General features: G+C 42.3%; 1 protein-coding gene and 1 long non-coding RNA gene across 5 annotated transcripts in view; one reads left to right on the top strand and one right to left on the bottom strand.

The window, feature by feature from the left end:
- The window catches only part of CYYR1 (cysteine and tyrosine rich 1), a 68158-nt gene that overhangs the window by 8781 nt on the left and 40801 nt on the right, over positions 1–18576 (top strand). The window lies entirely within an intron of this gene.
- Positions 8430–18576, bottom strand: part of LOC138061427 (uncharacterized) — a 108827-nt gene continuing 98680 nt past the window's right edge. For 2 of the 4 annotated variants that reach the window (XR_011135168.1, XR_011135170.1), the window contains one exon: positions 8430–12295. This is a non-coding gene — a long non-coding RNA (uncharacterized lncRNA). Of the gene's footprint in view, positions 12296–14522; positions 14800–18576 lie in introns of those variants that run through there. The other 2 variants (XR_011135169.1, XR_011135171.1) reach the window with 1 other exon arrangement.

Raw genomic sequence — 18576 nt, 5'->3', positions numbered from 1 at the left:
TCCTCTCTTTCCAGAGCAGATGCGTCTGTGTTGCCCGCAGCAAAAGTATCTCCCAATAACCAGCCAATGTGGTTTTGCCATCTGTCCTCTGGTGGAGTTGGAGAAGGTCTGGTTACTCTGCCTTGAGTCCCAGAGCTCCTTAGTGGTGGGAGTCAGTATGAAAGGGGTTCTTTCTCCAGATCCCAAATTTGTGTGCGTGAGTGTCTGATATTATGCTCTTTGCATTTTTTTGTGCCTTATGTTTATTGTGGCCCGTATGTAGCTTTTAGGCTGCAGGGAGCTCTCTGGGAGGAGATGTCAGTAGTTGTGTGCTGTCAAGGGCAGTTCTCGATGCCACCTTGGCATTTTCATTCTTGCCTGCAGGTATGAGTTGATGTGAAATCCTCCCAGATCTAGGTGAATAATGGAAAGGAGAGGGCAAAGTAAACAAACTGTTCTTTTACATGAATGCTACTGGACCAGTTGAATATTCAGCAGAAATGAAGGGACCCAGATTTGACCCACAGTACTTAGGAAAGCTCATTGATAGATGCTCAGCCATACTGTGATCGGTCTATGTTTTCCTGGATAACTCTTTAAGGGGGAGAAACTGGAATATTAACTTAAACCAAAGAAGAAAGCTAAGATGCAGTGATGATGCGTTATATTGCAGTGTAGGAAGTTTCTTGGTAAATATCTTCAGAATGACTTAGTCTAGGGTAACTTTTGTTTAAAAATATACAACACATGATTCCAGGGACTTCAAAAGAAAATGGAGCAAAAAGTAAATGCAAACTTTAGAGAACTGTGATCTCATTACAGATACTGAACAGGGATTTGCAAGAGAGTAGATGGAAAAAAGGTTACTAGAGATAATCAGGAAGCAACAAACCATTCATTGACCAGTGAAACATCAGGTGTTATTTACTTGAACTTAATGTATGTTGGAGGGGGGTGAGGTTTTTTTTTTTTTTTCTTTTGCCCAGGGGTTGCACAATGTGGCCAGGAAGGAAGGAAGGCAGACAGAGAGAATGGGAGGAAAAGAGGCAGAGAATATGCTTAGCATAAAAATTGTGTGCATGCCCCAGTCTTCAAAACTAAAAAAAAAAAAAGGCATGTGTAGTATATCCAAGTGTGGCATTTGAAGTGAAGTACTTTATATCCAGAAGTGCTCTGACGAAAGCAGCTGACCTAGGAGAATGCCATTTTCATGAAATAAAGAATGCCCCTTAAGCTGATTCACTTGATATGCGAATATGGGCTTGAGGGTGAATATGGAGGAGGAGTGCACCAAAGAACAGAATTAACATTTAAAAAGTTAGGAATATGGAGTGCAGTCTCTGGAGTTCATAGTGAATAAAAAAATCAGGAAGCTTAGCATTCACTATAAATTCCAAATAATTAAAATTAGACATTTTCAGGCATCCCACAGTAAATATGCGAAGCAACATATGGATTGGGGATGGTTCTGTGCCTGCATTTCAACTGTCTGGTACTCAGCTTAAAATAAAATTGGGTTCCTTTCCTCAGTGCCAAGCTCAAAATTTCACATGACTGAAGCACTTTTGGACAATATGCAGAACTGCAGTTTACCTGACAGTTACCATTTTGTGCCTGTGGGTCTGTGACTTCTGAGAAGATACCAGGAGGTGAGCTAGAGGCCTGATTCAATGCAGATTTTTTCCATTTGTCTTGAATTGTGGCTCTTGGTCAGGAGAGTCTCCTTGCATAAGCACACAAAGTGTACTGTGAGGTGGGGGCAGAGCCTGAGGACGCTTGTGCTGTGATGGGGACTGGCTATCAATCTGCGATCGATAAGGAGAAAACTCCCATAATTGGACTAAAACAGTTTCCCTTTTGTTCCCTGAAAGAGGCAGATACAAGTTCAGCTTTTTAATCTTCAGTCTTCAACATCTTGAGAACCTGTGGAAGTGTGTTATTCATGCTTCAACCTGGGAAAACCTCCGTGGGAGAAGTATCCGACTCGCTCCCTGCAGAGGATTGATTAATTACAGTCTGTAAGCTTAGAGAAAGATCTAGGGCCACGTTTTTGTTATAAGATCTGCTGGAGAGAGAGAAGTGATATGCGAAATGTGACCTTTGCAAAGTGATTGAACTTACAGTTGTTTTTTCTTCCATGCCTATTGTTCCATTTCATATCCTTCAGCGGGGAATGTGTGATCAGATTTATGACTAGAGCAGTATCTGCTCTTGGTGGTGGCTGCAGAGGAAGCCTTCGTCGATGCCAGAATTAAAACACAGGGCGTTCCTTCTTTAGCCCTTCGTGTTTTTATTTCTGACCCTGTGTTGTGACAAGCTGTACGTTGGCTGTTAAGTGGAACAGTCAGCTCAAAATGGGAAAAAAACTATGTTGCTTGCCAATGGTAATGGTAACTATAAAAAGATAGCTCCCTCTTCAAGTTCCCACCTCCTGTTTGGATTTAAAAGCAGAAGTTGGGATTTTTTGGGTGGCTGACTAACTATTTTGAAATGTTTGGGACTGATGGGACTTTTTTTTCATACTCAGGAATCATCGCTTTTAGTATTTAGAAAGTAGCTATGAGAACTAGAATTTTTTTATGAAAACTGGAGGCCTATTGTGCGATAAAAGAAAAAAAGCTAACATGGTTTTGTGCTAAAATTTGAGTTGTTGATGTCTCTGTGGATCATCTGATCATCTGTTTTTCATCATTTGGAAGATTGTTAGAATTTGGCCTGAGAGTGGAAGCATTAAGGTATAAATCACTGTGACATGCTCTCTGTGGCTTACAAAAGACTCACGGTAAGGGATGGGGAGATAAACATTCATAAGGGACTCAGTGAAATTACGTTGTTTATACTCAACTGCTTTGAAAAGATTATTCAGTAAAAAAGAGAGGTGATTTTGTATTTATCACTTGCAATGGTCTGCTTTAGTAGCTGGTGAGATTTTCCCATGCGGTTCGATCACATGAAAGATAAATGTTTTCTTACCATGTAGTAAAAGACTGGCATAAAGACTGAGTCTGGGGATTCTGTTGATCACAAGACAACTGTTCTTTCTTCATAAGAACTTTACCTGCTGTCTGTTATTTACCTACCCCCCTCCCCCCTTTTTCTTTTTGGAGTGGGGGAAGGCCTGTATGAGCATATATATATATATGTGTGTGTGTGTGTGTGTAACTTCAGGGTCATGAGTAGACTCAGAGGACGGAGTCCTGATCCTGTTAAAATCAATAAACTAATTACTTCAGTGGAGATTTCATGCACTGACTAATGGGACAATTTATAAGCTCAAGGACCTTGTTGAATCCAAGCAACAATTTATTTTCTTTTTCTTTCTTTTTTTTTTTTTTTAATCACCATGGTACCTTCCATGCTCGCTGCCACCTTATATGCCCCTGTTTCCAGTTTGAGTGCTGCTTTACTGAGGTGCATCGCTTTTGGGGGTGAGGAGATGCACAGGACAAATCCCATGTCAGTGGACTCATCTGCTCCCTGCAGTGGCTCCCTGCATTTCTCAGATCCATACATGCCGTCTGTGCCCCCAGCTGGCGAATTTCTGTTTTATTGATGGATTCTGAGTTTTCATTGAGCTCACAGGATTCTCAGGGGATTTGTCTATTGCAGTTTGTACTGGTTGCTGTGTAATAGGGAATATCACAGTAACTCAGAGCAGGGTTATTAATGAAAGTACTTTTGGGTCAAAGGCTGTGCAAGAGGACCATTTCATGCCTGCGCTGTGTAAATGCAGCCAGTCTAAATAAAACCTGTAGCACTAATTCAATATTTGAACAATATCTTCCTAGAAAGATAAACTCTAGTTCTAATCATAATGGACCTCCTTAAGGGACAGAAACAAAGTTTGGAGTATATAAGTGAATTATTAAAAATTAAAGAAAATGAACTATTAATTCACAGGGCAACCACAAATTCCTTTGTGATTTATAACCGCAAGTAGATAGAAATTCCACAGTAGTTAATATCATCTGTAGAAATTCAGCAAAATTTTCTTAATGATTTTTCTCTATTTAAAAAAAAAAAAGTTGTGACATTTACTTCCCGAGTCATTCACACTTTCAAAAAAACCACCTTTTTTCCTGAAATGATTTATTTTTGTAGAATATGAGACTTGCCCTGGGAGTTATCCTGTACATAAGTATTTGATATGGGATGGTGAGGCACTAATACCACACCCTGTGCTGGCATGTTTCATCACAGTATCTCCCTCTGATGGCTCATCCACACACATAAGAGATTTTTACGGCTCTCAGTAAACAGAGTTATCCCTTGTGTTCACGAGGGAGGCCTGGCTTAATGCTGAATGTTCCAGCTTCTCTCTTTATTCAGGACCATGGCACAGTTTGTTACAAGCACAAGAGGTACTAAAGATCTACAGCCATTGCTGAGGCATTTGTTCCTCAGCCAGGATGCGCTGAGTCTGACTTTTTGTGCTACACTGCTACTGAACAGGTTAGAACAGGATGGAAATAATTATTCGGGATGGGGGGAGGCAGTTAGCCTTGGAGAGCCGTGTCCCTCCGTGGTGGGGGTGGTACCAGCTCCTCCAGCAGACATCTTCCACTGCAGCCTCCTCTGGAGGCAAAAACCCCTCAGGAGCCCTCTGAGTAAGGTACCATGGGCTGGGAGGAGAGGAGGGGAGGGCAGGGGATTGTAGCTGCTCCCTATAATCTTTTAATCATACAGACACACACACATATTTGTATGAGTATAGTTATATGTATGTATATATGCATATATACACCTATATATACACACATACATTAGATATATAATTATTATTTTATAATGTCTTTGCTTTTGAAGCTCTGCTTTCGCATTTTCTTACAAGATTGAAACCATTTAGAGTAATTGCTGGAGTTAACGGCCTTTTTTTGGTATTGATACTGTTGGAGCATCAAATTGGTGGCGCTCATCAGCAACACCCAGTGTTGGGCTTTCAAGGCTGTTTGATGTCTGCGAGCCCCCTTGGCCTTGAGTGCTCAAGGCCGGCATCTGTGGCTTTGGGCCAGGTGTGACTGGGGTGAGGGGAGGAACGCTGCAGGGCTCTCGTTCCCATGTCCTGAACTTTTCCCTCGCTGCCTCTGCAACTGTCCGCCAAGTATGGAGAAGAAGGCAAAGACGGAGACGGAGGAGAATTCAAGGACAGAAGAGAAGCTTTGGACAGACCCAAAATTAATTACTTACTTATAAGTAGCACTTATAATGCGATGGTGTTTAAACGATGTATGACAGCAGCTCTTAATTCTTTTGTTCGGATCAAATCCTTCAGCAAGTCCCTGAGCTTTAGGGCCCCTCTTCATCTTCTGCTTTGGAAATGTAAACCAACGGTAGAGAAAATAAGCAGCCAGCATAAATTTAACACTTACTTTTTATTGTTGGGACTAAAGCAACTCTAATAGCGTTTTGTTGAAACCTTGTTGAAATATATCTCTTGGAATCTTTCAGATTTTCCTGGAAGAATAACAAGAATTTTGTTAGCATGATGCTTTGTATAAAAAAAAAAAAAACCCTGCTTTATTATAACCATCTTTGCTTTCTACTTGTGTAGCTTATTATCATCCAAGGGTTTCAAAACGTCAGTTGTCAGTTACTTCAATCTTATTCTCCTAATGTCATATCAGGCAAAGAAATGATGCCTGGGGATTACCTGTCTGCCATCCAAGTAGTGTGCACTCTTGCTGGTGAGGGGCTAGTCAATTCTAAACGATAAAGATAGATTATTTGGATGTTAGGATGGATTTTGATTACCTGAAGCCAAAGTTTGACATCCAAATATAGACATTGTATTGCCATGGATCAGCACATTCAGGTGGAAGTGTCTTGGGGCAGAGGATCGCCTTGCATGTGGGGGTTTTTTGTGCTGTGTTCGACACAAAACCTCTCAGTTGTGAATGAGATGTCTTAGTGTTAATCTAATCTAAGTTGTAACCTTCCCTTAAAACTATTAGGTCTGAGCATCTCACATGCAAACGTTGCCCTTATTTAAGACAACAGTTATTTTTGTCTGCCTTCCTGTTTGCTGAAACTGTGCCCTGGGACAGGGCTTCTCCTGGGCTGCAGTGCGCAGAGTTGCTCTGCTGTGTGGTTCTCGTCCCCGAGGAATGCAGTGAGACCGTGTCCAATGACAGCTAATATATTTGCATGACTGAAAGCTAATATTCAGTCAACTGTGGTTACCCTGTGTTTGGCTTGAAAATAGCTGGCCTATTAACATAAACTGAAATTATGAAAATGGATTACAGAATCACCAGTCTGCTTAGCTTGCATTGGTTTCTTCCCCTGGCTCCTTATAATTTCATATTAAATTCCAGTGGAGAGCAAAAGAATGAAACTTCAAGGGAATGGAGGATTGATGAAAAGTTATGGCCCTCATTTCTGTTTTTAACAACACAGAAACTGTCTTAAATAAAGCACAATGCATTTTTATTCTTGAGCCTTCATGATTCTTGAATGAAACATAATGATTGATCTTGCGTATTCCCAGAAACGTAATAAAGTGTCAGCTTGACGATAATGCTTTCAAAATTGCTATGTGGCAGGTGTACTGCAAACACTGTGGCATACATCTGCTATATGTTGCGTTCAGATAATAAGATAATGTGCTGAAATTAAGAGGGAAGCCATGATAATTAACATCTATATTTGGCAAGTTTACGTTGTTGCTATCTTCTGAAATAACTTATTTTGCATAAAAATCCTAGATCAAGAAAGGAAATTTGTCCTGGCTTTCTCCTCACACCTTGCCCCAGTCATTCGTTCTCCCCAAAAAGGTGTGTGATGCAGTGTGATCAGCTCATTAAATGGGTTATACCGCACGGTTGCCTGTGCTAGCAAGGGAGTGGATTTGATGACATAGGAAGATCCTTTAGCACTAGCCACAGGAAGTAAGCATTTGTTTCATTTTAGCTCCAGCCTATTCCAGTGTTTCAAAGCTGCAGGCAAGCGGGTAGTAGGGGTCTCTCTCTGGTCTTCCTCTGAAGTCAGAAGCTCCCAACAGCAATTTCCAAGCTAACCTCCAGGGTGGCGTTTGTGCAGCAAACTGTGCTCAGGATTGTTTACCCAGCAGACAGAACCATCTCTGAACGCAAACTGGCCCAGGCATTGCCAGATAAACAGCGCAATTTTATATCATTCTGATTTAGCAAGCTATAAAGCTTGCTAAAAACTTTGTTTTTGCTTTGGAGCCATGCTTCCTTGTTTAAGGAAGGGTGTTTTTCCCCTCCTCCAAGGGAAGCTTTGCTCAGCCTATCTATGAGTAATTAGTCAAAGGGATGCTACAGGGTTGCATCTGAGGAAGCTGCGGTCCTCTCCAGAGGGCTGGAAAGCCCTGTGGGATCTCGCTCAGGCAGCTGGGAATGGGAAGCTGCAGAGAGACTGCTGTTACTCTGAGCCAAAGAACTCTCTGTGTGCTCGGTGCTGAGAGTTTTTTGTATTGTCTGATGTTTTAATGAGTTTAGAAAAATGCCGTCTGTCGTGTTTCTCCTTGTAATTTGAAAACTGTCTTTACGTTACAATAAGGTACTTCTGAGATGGCATCCATTAAGTTTCTGTATAGTTCTGTCTTATTTTCCTTCCAAAGAATATTTATCATCACTGAACTGGTTGCAATCCAAATTAGTCTAGGAACTTTTACTGACTAGATTAGACTCTCATTAAAGGTTGACTCATTGCTTCTCTAATAAAGTTGCATTACTTGGAAGCTCTTGTTGCTGAAAGTGAGGGGGGAGGTTACTCCTCAGTGGGGAACTTGCTGACTCAGCCAGAAAAATCACTGAGTTTTTTTTTTAAGGAGTTTCTATCTCCCCAGACTGGATGGGGAAAATGAGGAAGAGCAGAATTGTAGGGAAGATGGAAGACTGCTTTTCGGTTATCTCTTGCTCTACCTCATTATATGCCAAGGTCGAAAGGAGATTTTTTCACTTTAGTTGTACTCCACAATTAAATGGAAAGGGCTGGAAACATGTTGGAAGCTGTAACTGCCTTCCCCCTTCAGTATGCTTGCTCGGCTGGGTACCTGACCCCACTGCACGTCCCTCGTGGACGCTACTTTTTTTCCTTTCTGTCCTGCTCCACGCAGGCCACGGCTTCGCGTGTGTCTCGGTCCAGCCGCGTGCTCAGCCCTCACGTCACTGACACATGGCAAAGACGTGTGGTCACTACAGGCGGGCTTTCTTGCATCTTCGGTATACTTTCTAAGCCACCCTGATGAGAGAACACAGCCCTCGCTTTGAGAAAAAATTCAGTACCTCTTTTAGCTAATATAAGAGCAATTAATGCTCTGAGTCTGGAAAGCAAGTTATCAGTTAACAGCTGTTGTTTAAATCTAAAGGAGCTATGCCTCAAGTGAAGGTTTTCACTCTGGGTTCATTAGGTGTCGATAATTTAATCTATGTTTCGGTTGCTGATAGGGCTTTGTAATGAGATGTCATTGTTTTTTCTAGACTGAATACCTGCTGTGTTCATAAAAAACCCTGGATGTGTGGATTTGTGAAACAAGCCAGCTGGTTTATTACTGTTACCTGCCGCTTGCACTGGATGGTTTTAATAACTGCCAGAACTAACAGCTCCTTCACAACCACCAGTAGAATGGTTATAGCTGTTGCTATTTTTTTTTTTAAATCACTCTTTCATTTTTTAACTTGTGTCAGGAAATGCAAGCGGTCAGTTAAGTGGGCAAAATCCTTAGGTCACTGAAGTTGCGCTGACACACACTGGCTGAAAATATGGCCCAGCACGAGAAGAGCTACTGAATTTTCCTTCAAAACTGGCAAGTGAAATCATTCGGCCTGTCCAGAAGAAAGTTGCACCTGGTCCACAACCGTAAAAATTTCTAGAGCTCCACAAACTGTACTGAGATGTGAGGAGTCTTGGTACAGTCAACAAAATCCTCCTGTTGGCTTCACGGGATCAGCCCGAGTGGTTCTGTCCAGGGGCCCGTTTCGTGAAACAGGAATTGGCGGTTTCTTCCCCAGTGAAATCAGTTGTGCACTTTGCATTTTTTTCCTCTGACCTACTTAAGAAGTTGCCTGAAGCTGAACTTCAGATGGTCCTTGTTTTCTAGGCAGTTCTTTCATTCCTGCATTTTTAGCTGCTTCTTCCTCAGAAAATATCGAGCTTATTTTACCTTTTTGTCTCTGTCCCCCAACTGGCCTGTCAGTGAATTTGGAAGACCCTCATGACTGTAAGAAAACAAAAGCTTTGCAGCAATTGCATTGCCCAGAAGGCTTTTGTTCTTCTGTTGTGGCAGCTCCTGACAGGCCCTGAAGCCGAAATAAAAAAGTTTGGGGCTAGAAAGGACAGCTTATCCATGGCAAGACAGGATCTGTTCAGGAAGAAAAAGCTCTCCTTTTCCTTCTTCTTGTGGGTTGAGCATCTTTGCTGTGGCTCCCCCGGGAAAGGTGATGCCATGCCTCTTGCGCCGTAGGCACGGATTGGCTGTCCGAAGACAAGTCCGCCTGCACCTCCACGTTGGGAGCTGCCACTGCCTCGGCTGCCACCCGGGAATCCAAGCAGGAAGCAGAAAATCAGCTCTTCAGAGGAAATTCTGCACTGCAGCTGCACTATTCCTCTACCCTAAATGCCTGCTGCTGCTTCTCACAGACTCATCCCCCCAGAAGGGCTTTTGTCCCAGAGCTATCCGTCCCCTCCTACCAACATCTGTCCAAATCAGACCGCTTTCCTCCCTGCCGTGTACCATGGCAGCTCTCTGTTCAGCTGCAACTCGGGGACGGATCAGTGACCTTCCACGGCACAATGCCGTTGTGCAACTCCTGCTTCATTAAGAAGTTAAAAGGATTAAGAACTGGCTGACATGTCAAAAAGTGGATGCAACAAAGAATTAGTATGTAATGAAGGTTGTTTGCAGTGAAGTTCTTCGGGGATTAGTACTCGTGCTGAAAATTTTTCAATGCCAGTCAGGTCCTAGGGTGTGAATAGAAAATCCCTAGTCATAAATATGTGTGTATGACAGAGATACATTTTAAATGAATGCACGTTGCAATTTCTCAGATGATAGATTAAAGGGGGTTTCTGTGACCTTAATTAGTTCCTCTTTTGTATACTTTCTGGTGCCGTCTCAATCACATGATTTTTGGGGAGCAAAACAGGATTGGAGTATGCCGATACATCTTCCATAGAGATGCTTTCAATGTGTAAGGGAGGTACATCCTTATATAGATTTAAGTTTGGCTCTGGAATGCATGTTATTCATAATAGTGCAAAAGAGCCCCGCTCGAATCTTGATGTGGAAGATTTCAGACTTAGAAGTGGGTCTGCCATTGATGGCCAAAATTCTTTGCTAGGCCTTGACACTGTATGAAATATGTTGGCAGCCTCATTCCAGCTGTTACTGATTGTAACCAAAATTTGTCACAGCTGGTGCCAGATGAAACGTTAGTTGGACAGCTCAAAATTGACGCGAAGGGGCGAACAATATATTATCCTCTTTCCTTGCAGAAGTAGCACCTCCTGGACAGGCGAACAACTCCTAATAAGGCAGTGAAGGAAAGCTGTTTTTTTGTTATCTATGGCATAATTTTTCTGAACACAAACATGAGTTTTTTCTCTTAGGCTGTTAGCGCATTAAGAAAAGACAATAAAATTTTCAGCATTCTAATTACATGCCATTTTTATTGTGCCATTTCAGAAATTCAGCCACAGTAAAATCAGAGATGATCTATGCAAGCTAATTAAAACCAAAACAAATTACAGCCCCAGCTTTCAAAACTGTTTAGGGATCCCAGATCCCATTTTGATTTATCTAGCAGGAGACTCGCTTCCAGGGGGAAGGCACTGGGATCTCCAAAGGTTCAGTCTTCCTGCAGGGGGTCTCCCACAGACAAGGGCATCCAGAGTCACCAGTCAGTACACTTGCTTTCCACGGCTGAAATTTTACCCCTCGCTGTTAGAAAGTTGAATGTCTTTGTGTATGCTGACTTTGGTCTGCTTAGTTCCTGGTATTTTTTCAGTCTTGGCAGCATGTCTCTTTCCTGTTCTTTTAATAAAAAAAGCATGCATGCACACGCGCACACACACACACAGTATTCCCAAAGCCCTTCCATTCTCTGCTTGGTGCATTACTCTGATTCTTCATCCTTCCATACCTTCCACTAACACAGTTGCATCATGTCTGTTAAACCATGAAATGCAATAAGGGGACTCTTAATCAAATGTGACTGCATTTCTATTTCTGAAAGCTGTCCAAGATGGCTAATTAAATGGGGGGGAGGGGGATTGCCCTGTGATCCCTGATAGTTGAATATAAGTTGAAAACTCTTTGAATTAGCGCCATCAGATGTAATACAAAATATCTAATGTTTCACGGCATCTTCTCAAATAAAGGTCAAGAAGAATGAAGATAAGCTCTATCCTGTTTAAAATAGGTTTCAGTAACAATATTCATTCCCTTAAGCTACTTAGCATATTTTTTGTAGCAGTGTTAAATTTAAGCTGTGAAACAGGATTTTTTTGGTTATATTTTTAGCAAGTTATTTTCAAGACTATCTTAAAAAAAAAAAAAGTTAACCTGCCTTTATATGTCTGTCTCGAGTTTAATTTCTACAGTCTGAAAACAGATTTGCAATGGTCCTGAAAATGCCAACTTGATTTATCCTGAAGTCAATAGGAATCCTGTTGAAAGTATAGAGCTGGACTAGTGATAAGTGCTTCTGGTCCACGTATGCCATGATGGTTGATGCATGGTTCACCTGTTTAATCTTTGAAACAAATAGAAAGAAACGATTGTCGGAGTCCATTCACCGTTGCATGCAGAACTGCAGCATCTTTGTGGCATTCTTCCTTTGCTTACTGTACCACAAAGTCATTCCATCCATCCTCCTACAGTAAATGGGCTGTAGAAATGTATCTAGAGACTCTCATGCTAAAGAGGACTACCTTCCCCATGGTATACTCCACAAATCCGGTATCTTTAAAAGATATTGTCTGGATTTAAACCTCCTCCTACCCTGAGTCAGGGCAGATTTACTCTTTGACTTCTTTTTAAGTTCTCAAAATTTTTAATTGTACTGTAACAACTTGGTTGTTGCCTGCCTCTGTTGTATAAAAACCTGATGTGATGTGCTTTTTTTCCTTCTACGTGTTCGGTGTTTAGATCAATGCAGCTGTCTCTCCTGAAATCTTGTGATGTGGAGGCAGGGCTTGGCAGGCAGGTCGCAGAAATGAGGGGGATGGTGGGGCGTATCTGTCCGTCTGGTGGTGCTTGGGTCCAAGAAGGAGAGGCAGGAGAAGGCTGGCAGAAGTTGTCACCCTCTAAGGATGCAAGGCAGGTTCCCAAGGATGCTGCTTCTTTCATGACCTGCAGAGTATGGGAATTGAAAGAGGTGGTGGAGGAATATAATCCACCTCATCCCTCTCTGTCGGGAAGACCAGTCTGTTTCGGGGATATGAGAAACTGCCTGGAGACATTTTTATGAATTGTCTCCTCTTTGTGCTAGATCAGGATGCTCTGGCTGCCTGGGCAGCACGTAGAAAGGGAGCTCGCAGCTCTGCTTGCCCATCACACCTGCGTGCGTGGAAGTGCGCACCCATCCCCAGGGCCTCCTGACAGGACCTAACGTGGGTGGCAGGGAGGAAGGAGAGGAGGAGGCGTTCTGCTCCAGCAGGGTCAGCAAGTCAAGAGGGAACATGCTTTCAAATAGACTTTTGGGGTGGTTTTCACAAAGAATAGAATATAAGAAAGAAAGTATTATTCACTGCTAAATAGATATTGATGTCTAAACCTAAACGCGAGCTTTCCAACAGCAGTTCAAGTTTCAGAAAGCCTTCGTGTTTAGTGGAAACCAAGATAGTTTTATGTTAAGGTGTGTTGTAACATCTGTTGAACACTTTTACAGGGCCAGAGTGTTTAAAATAGTGTTTGTTTAGCGGATACAGATGATTGTGCTGAGAACGTATGGATTTGCTGCAGACCATGTAGGTTTTATCTCTTTTAATTTGTAATGAACTTCTTTTGAAAAGTGCTTGTTTTGTAACTTGGATCCCAGTGCAGCTCCCCGGGAATTCAGCGGAAAGTTTCCTTCAACTATACTGTCCTTAGCAGGAACACTACCCTTTCCTTCTCCACCCAGGCAGAAATGGCAGGCTCTTGGAATCGGGGTAGTGCTAGTCCCAAGATCATTTGCTCTTCCCAGTCTTGCTGCAGAGTTGGCCAGTCAGCATCATGACTGCCACCGTTATGGTGACAGCTCGTTGTGAGCTGGCTCCCTTTCGATTCAAAAGCAAACTGAGGCTATCAACTCATTTCACGTTCATTAGGTGAAGAGCAATCTTACAGTAGTGATTTTTGAACTGATTGCATGGAGGTATATTTTATTACAAATCCTCTAGATGTCTCAAGCCTCCCTTAAGCGATGCATTTAAAAATTGGCATAATCTCCATTTAGAACCCGAAGCAAAGTCTTATACTAAAAGCAAGGCTGCAGAATTTGGCTCCAAAAGAGGTGCTCTGATGTAAAGCTGATAAATTTTCAATGTATTAGCTTAATGCCAGGAATCACGGCAGCAAATTTTGCAGAGTATATTCCATGTCTGACAGTTTCCAGTAAATTAGTTATATTGCCACGAAGAAGGCAATGCTACAAAAATAGCTAATGTGCTGTCAGCTTTAGGGCTTCATCTAAAAGGCAGGGTGATAATGGAAGCGCATGATGTTGCTCAGACATGAATATCTACTGCTGTGATCTGTAGGTCATACTGCAACTGCTCGCTAGATATAAGTATGTACTTACTGTGTACCTTTGTGACAGATAACATAGGTTTAGCACAACTTGTGGTGTGCTAAGTGGAATGCAGCCTTTTTACTGTTGGTAAGGATACATCCAGCAAGATAGAAATATACCAAATACAGACTTTTTATTGCAGTGTCTGTCAGTCAAGCACGTGATGCTTTGTAGGAATGAACGACCAAAGGAGAGTGATGATCCCAGGTGGAAAAAAATTAGCAACTTGAGCAAATGTTTAATTTCCTGGAAAATTCCTTGAATGGAGGTAAGTGCTTGCAGCCATACCAGCTACCTTTAATAAAGCAAACGCATGGTCTTTTTAGCAACTCGCTATATTACTCCCTCATCATCACTTCTGTAATGGGATGCAAATGTTTTGTCTTCAGAGGATTTGAATCTGCTTACGTCTGAAATGTATTTGTCCTTATGTTTAAACAGTGCCCCTACCAAACCAGGAATTTATAATTCCACAAATAATCCAAGTTACAACTAGTTTCCAATGTTCTGTCATTAGTCTTAAGCGTTCTTTGTTATCTCTTTAAATGAGGGCACTTGGGAATTGCCCATTCCTTCTGAAATCTGTGCTCCCCTTGGTGACAGAGGTCGCACGGTGCTTTCAGTCGTGCAGCTCCACGCACATTGGTTGGCTTCCCGGGCTGGGTTACTGCGCTTTTGATGTTAATAAGTAGCTCTGCACATGCAGCACCTCCATAGAATCTAGTTACAGTACAGGTTTGAAGGAAACATAGGGCAAGTTTTAGGGCTGAATGGAAGGCACATCAGTTAACTTTTGCTTTGCCAAATAAGAAATAATATATGTATATATAATATATATATATGTGTGTGTGTATATATATATATATATATATATCACTGTGTGTTTTCTGAAAAATAAAAGCAGCTGGTTACTCTGTAGTCAAATGTCTTCAGAAATGCAAGGTAGTAACAACTGCTGCTTTCCTGCCTGTGAGGTGCTATGTATCTAGAATTTTTCTTCTGATGCGTCAGAGGAAGTAAAATTGGGTTTGTTCTCCTGAGAGTCAATTAGTTCTTTGCTGGTAAATATTTCTTTCTAAATCTGTAGGTAAGAAAGAGTAAAGCTTCATCAGTGCTACAGAGAACAGGTCAATTGTGTAACAGCTTTCACAGACTTTGTTAGCAGAGCAGCACATCAAAGCAGAAACGGGTTAATTTGAACAGATTTGTGCTCTTCAGCCCCAGGTTCTCCAAACCTGTGTAGGCTACTGCACTTGCCAAAGTCCTCAGTGCCCACAGAGGGCCAGTTTATCTCCTCTTTTGAAGTCCCCACTTCTGGTCTCCAGCTAAAACAGGAGTTAAATTGTACGGGTGTAATCTGGTAGGTTGAGGGGGTCTGCCTGTCAATGACTTTTTCCACCAACTGCTTTGCATTATAGGAATACTGATTTGGCCTTTAGGTTGTCACATCTGTCTGCAGCAGTCTCCTGTGGGTTTCCCAGGACCAGCTTTGTGACTATAGGATACAAACTGCTGTCAGGTGAAAAATAATTACAATAAAAATAACGTTATGTTTTTTTTTTTCTCCCAACAAATATGCGTGCATGGTGTTGAGAACTAACATCAGACAAAAGCAAAATTAGCACTAGGAAAGATCTAGGAATATCTGTTCAAGTGAATTTTTTAAAGAGAAATGGCTGATGAGGTGAAATCTCAGCCTCTTTTGTATGGATGAGGAGTGGGCACTGGGCTATTGAAAACTAGGATGTCAAACAAGTTGCAAATTCTTTCAAGTTATGCCCTTACATTAAAAAAAATTCATTACACTTTTTAAAGAAGGAGCTTGCCCCTGTTCTCCAATTTATAAATATTTCATGCTGAAATAATGTATGAGGTAGCAGAGCTCACACCACACTGCAGGGCTGGAGTCACTCTCTTTTCCCATTCTGATTGAAGTGGATCGCTGGGGAACTGAGCTTATGCTGAAGCCAGCGTACCCAAATCTTCCACTGCAGGGTGTGCTTTGCAGGATAAGGGTATTAAGAAAACAATCTGGCTAACAACAATTGAATCCAATCTGGATTGCTTGCTCTCTGGATGGTGTGGAAGTTTGAGCTTTAAGAAAACGGGAAAAAAAGTAATGCTCTGTCCGATGTTACTGTGTAATGCAACTGCGAATGCATTTCTCTTTTCACTAAGTAAAGTGAAATCAGTGCATGAATCGTTAGGGGAAAAGCTACCTTCCCCCCTCCCCCCCTTTCTTTCTTTTTCTGTCCTAGAGGTTCAGATTTTGAAGCTACTGGTTAAGCAGAGTCATTTAAAGAAGCAGTCCCAGGAGATAGCTGTGGGCAAGAAGGAGAAAAACTCCCTTCTTTTTTTGTGGGTTTTGGGGGAAAAAAGTAGATTGCCCCACCATCAAGTCAGGAGTGGTTAATGGAGGAGAGATCTGTAAGTGGAAACCACAGGCCTGTGAAATCCCCCTCCCTGAGCTTCGACGTGGCCAAGGCACCCGAGGGACAGCGCTCCCTTCGCGGAGGTGCTCCAGGATCTCCGAAAAGGGGGGCTGCTGGCCTCTGAGCAGGCTCTGAAGAGAGGCGAAATGAGGTTCTTGGGATGCTGTGCAGTGCATGCATTAATGCCCGTTGCAGCTTGTCATTTATCATGGAAATGAGATGTACAGGGCACGCTATATAGTATAATTTAGGACTATTCCCAAAGTCATCTTGTTTTATCTTTGTAAAAACCTTAATTTCCGGAGCTCCATCTCTCCTAATACTCGTTTTTGTCATGAGCCCCACAGAATAGAGGGATTCTTGGAGGTCATATGTTTCTAGTTATCTATGAGTGAAGACGTAAAAGAACTGAAGCTGAAATAAACACTCAGGCAATTAAAATATAATGTGCTTCCTTTTCTGAGTCACCAGTCATTTGCATGATTTGGTGAGAACTGCTGGGATAAAATCCTTGGAGAAATATTACCAAATGCCCAGATGATTTGCATATTTAAACAGTTTATTCAGCAGTCTGTTAAATCTTAAATGACCTGTTGAAATAGAAAATATAACTCACTCAACATTTTAGTGCAAATAAGGTTTCTTCATCAAAAGAGAAAACTTAATTGTACATTTGTGGTGTTCTGTTAACAGGTTTTTTTGTCCTGAAAAACCTTTACAAAGTCAGTAATTAATTGTTTTACTGTCACTGGCTTGCTGAGGATTATTTGCATCATCCCTGTTGCTGGTAAGTGAGAGATGTACATGTTCCAGCTGCACTATAATTTTTGTGATTCTTCAGAACTGTTTCGGCTAATACTGGGATTTCCTCTGGATGCATTCTGTGAAGGTTTAAAGGACGGAATTTGGGTTAAGTGGCTGGATTAGGACCAGTGAATGTCAGAGGTAAATTCTTGGCTGTGTCACTGACTCCCTGGGCAGCCTTGGACAAGCTGTGATTGATTTGGCCTGTAAACTCATTGAAAGTGCTCCCTTACTCCGCGTGTATGTGTGTGCACGTGTTTTTCTTTTTTTTTCCCCCCCTAGCTCAGTAGGGTCATACTCTTGGTTGAAACACTGCAGTACTGTTATCGTAGTAAAGTGTGTTCCCTATTTTATGGGCATGCTTTGATGGGATTTAGGACTGAAATTAAATGAGAATTACCTCCACATTTTGTTCTGCTCACAGTCGCAAAGCTGCTAGCACCAGATACTGCTTACAGCTCCTTTTGGAGGTAACAGAGAAGTATTTCTTTTTTCCCCAGTGTTTGCAGTGATTTGTCTAAATTTTTTAAATGAACAAGGGGTGGAGTTGTATCACCACTCACCACCCGTGTCTCCTGATACCTGGTCCCTCGTTCTAGTGCACATCTTTGCTGTATAAATTGGCAGGCTCTGGTGCAGCTAATGCACTCTGTCCCTCATCTCACCATGCAGACAGTAAGCCCTGAAGTTGGAATCTGGTATCTTTAAAAGCAGTTTTGATTGTCTGAGAAGAAACAGGCCGTTCTAGCTGCTGACACAGGAGACTTAGAAACTGATTGGCGGATTTGAATGCAGAAAACAGAAGGTGGTTAAAATCCAAGTGCATGTGGGACACCCATTATTTTTAATGTTACTGTAACTAACTGATTTCTTGTGGATTAATTAAGTACTTGGAATTCTGTTGTAGCTGTTTCTGGCATCAGGAATAGGGTGTGTGTTGTTTTTCCTCTAATAAATGTAAACTCGTTATTAGGTGACCAAGTGAAAGTACTAGCAGACTGGCAAGGAGGAAGAATTACAAGATGTGAAACTTGAATGCTGGAGAAAGGACAGCACTGATGCTGCTATCTCAGCAACCTGAATTGTGTCAACATCTCTTGTGGTTCAAAACTTAAATCTGTTTAGGATCTAAATTAATTTAGGTACTCGAAATAAACCCTGCAGAGATGATGCAGGATAGCTCCTCCATCTCGGGGAAGCTGAGGATTCGGGGATTAGCTGTGTCCAGGACCCTTGGTCCCTTGGGTGGCAATAAGCTTGGTAGCAGCATCATTATTTAAGTGCTAGCTGAAGTGGCAGCCTCTCTGGCATGAGAGATGCAGGGAGCTGGACAGTTAGGCTTTGCGGCGGGGATGCTCTGCCTCACACAATGTGGAGGAGAAGTCCACCTGAAGCTGAGGTATTGTCAGGCTGCTTGTCACACCAGCAGCTCCTGTGCCAGCGGGCCAAGCTGCGAGGGGGCAGCACAGCTGGCCCAGCTGAGTGCCAAGGAGGATAAGCAGACCTGTGGTCACCCCTCAGCTCTGTGTGGCTGAGAGCTGTCACCTGCTCTCCTCGGGGAAATGTGGTGCTGAGCGATCAGGGAAGGTGCTGAGAGAAGTGTACCGGCTCCGGGCAGGGAG

This window comes from Struthio camelus, chromosome 1, assembly GCF_040807025.1.
Source record: "Struthio camelus isolate bStrCam1 chromosome 1, bStrCam1.hap1, whole genome shotgun sequence".
NCBI lineage: Eukaryota > Metazoa > Chordata > Aves > Struthioniformes > Struthionidae > Struthio > Struthio camelus.
Note: the sequence above shows the minus strand (reverse complement) of the source record. Positions and strands in the feature narration are given on the sequence as shown.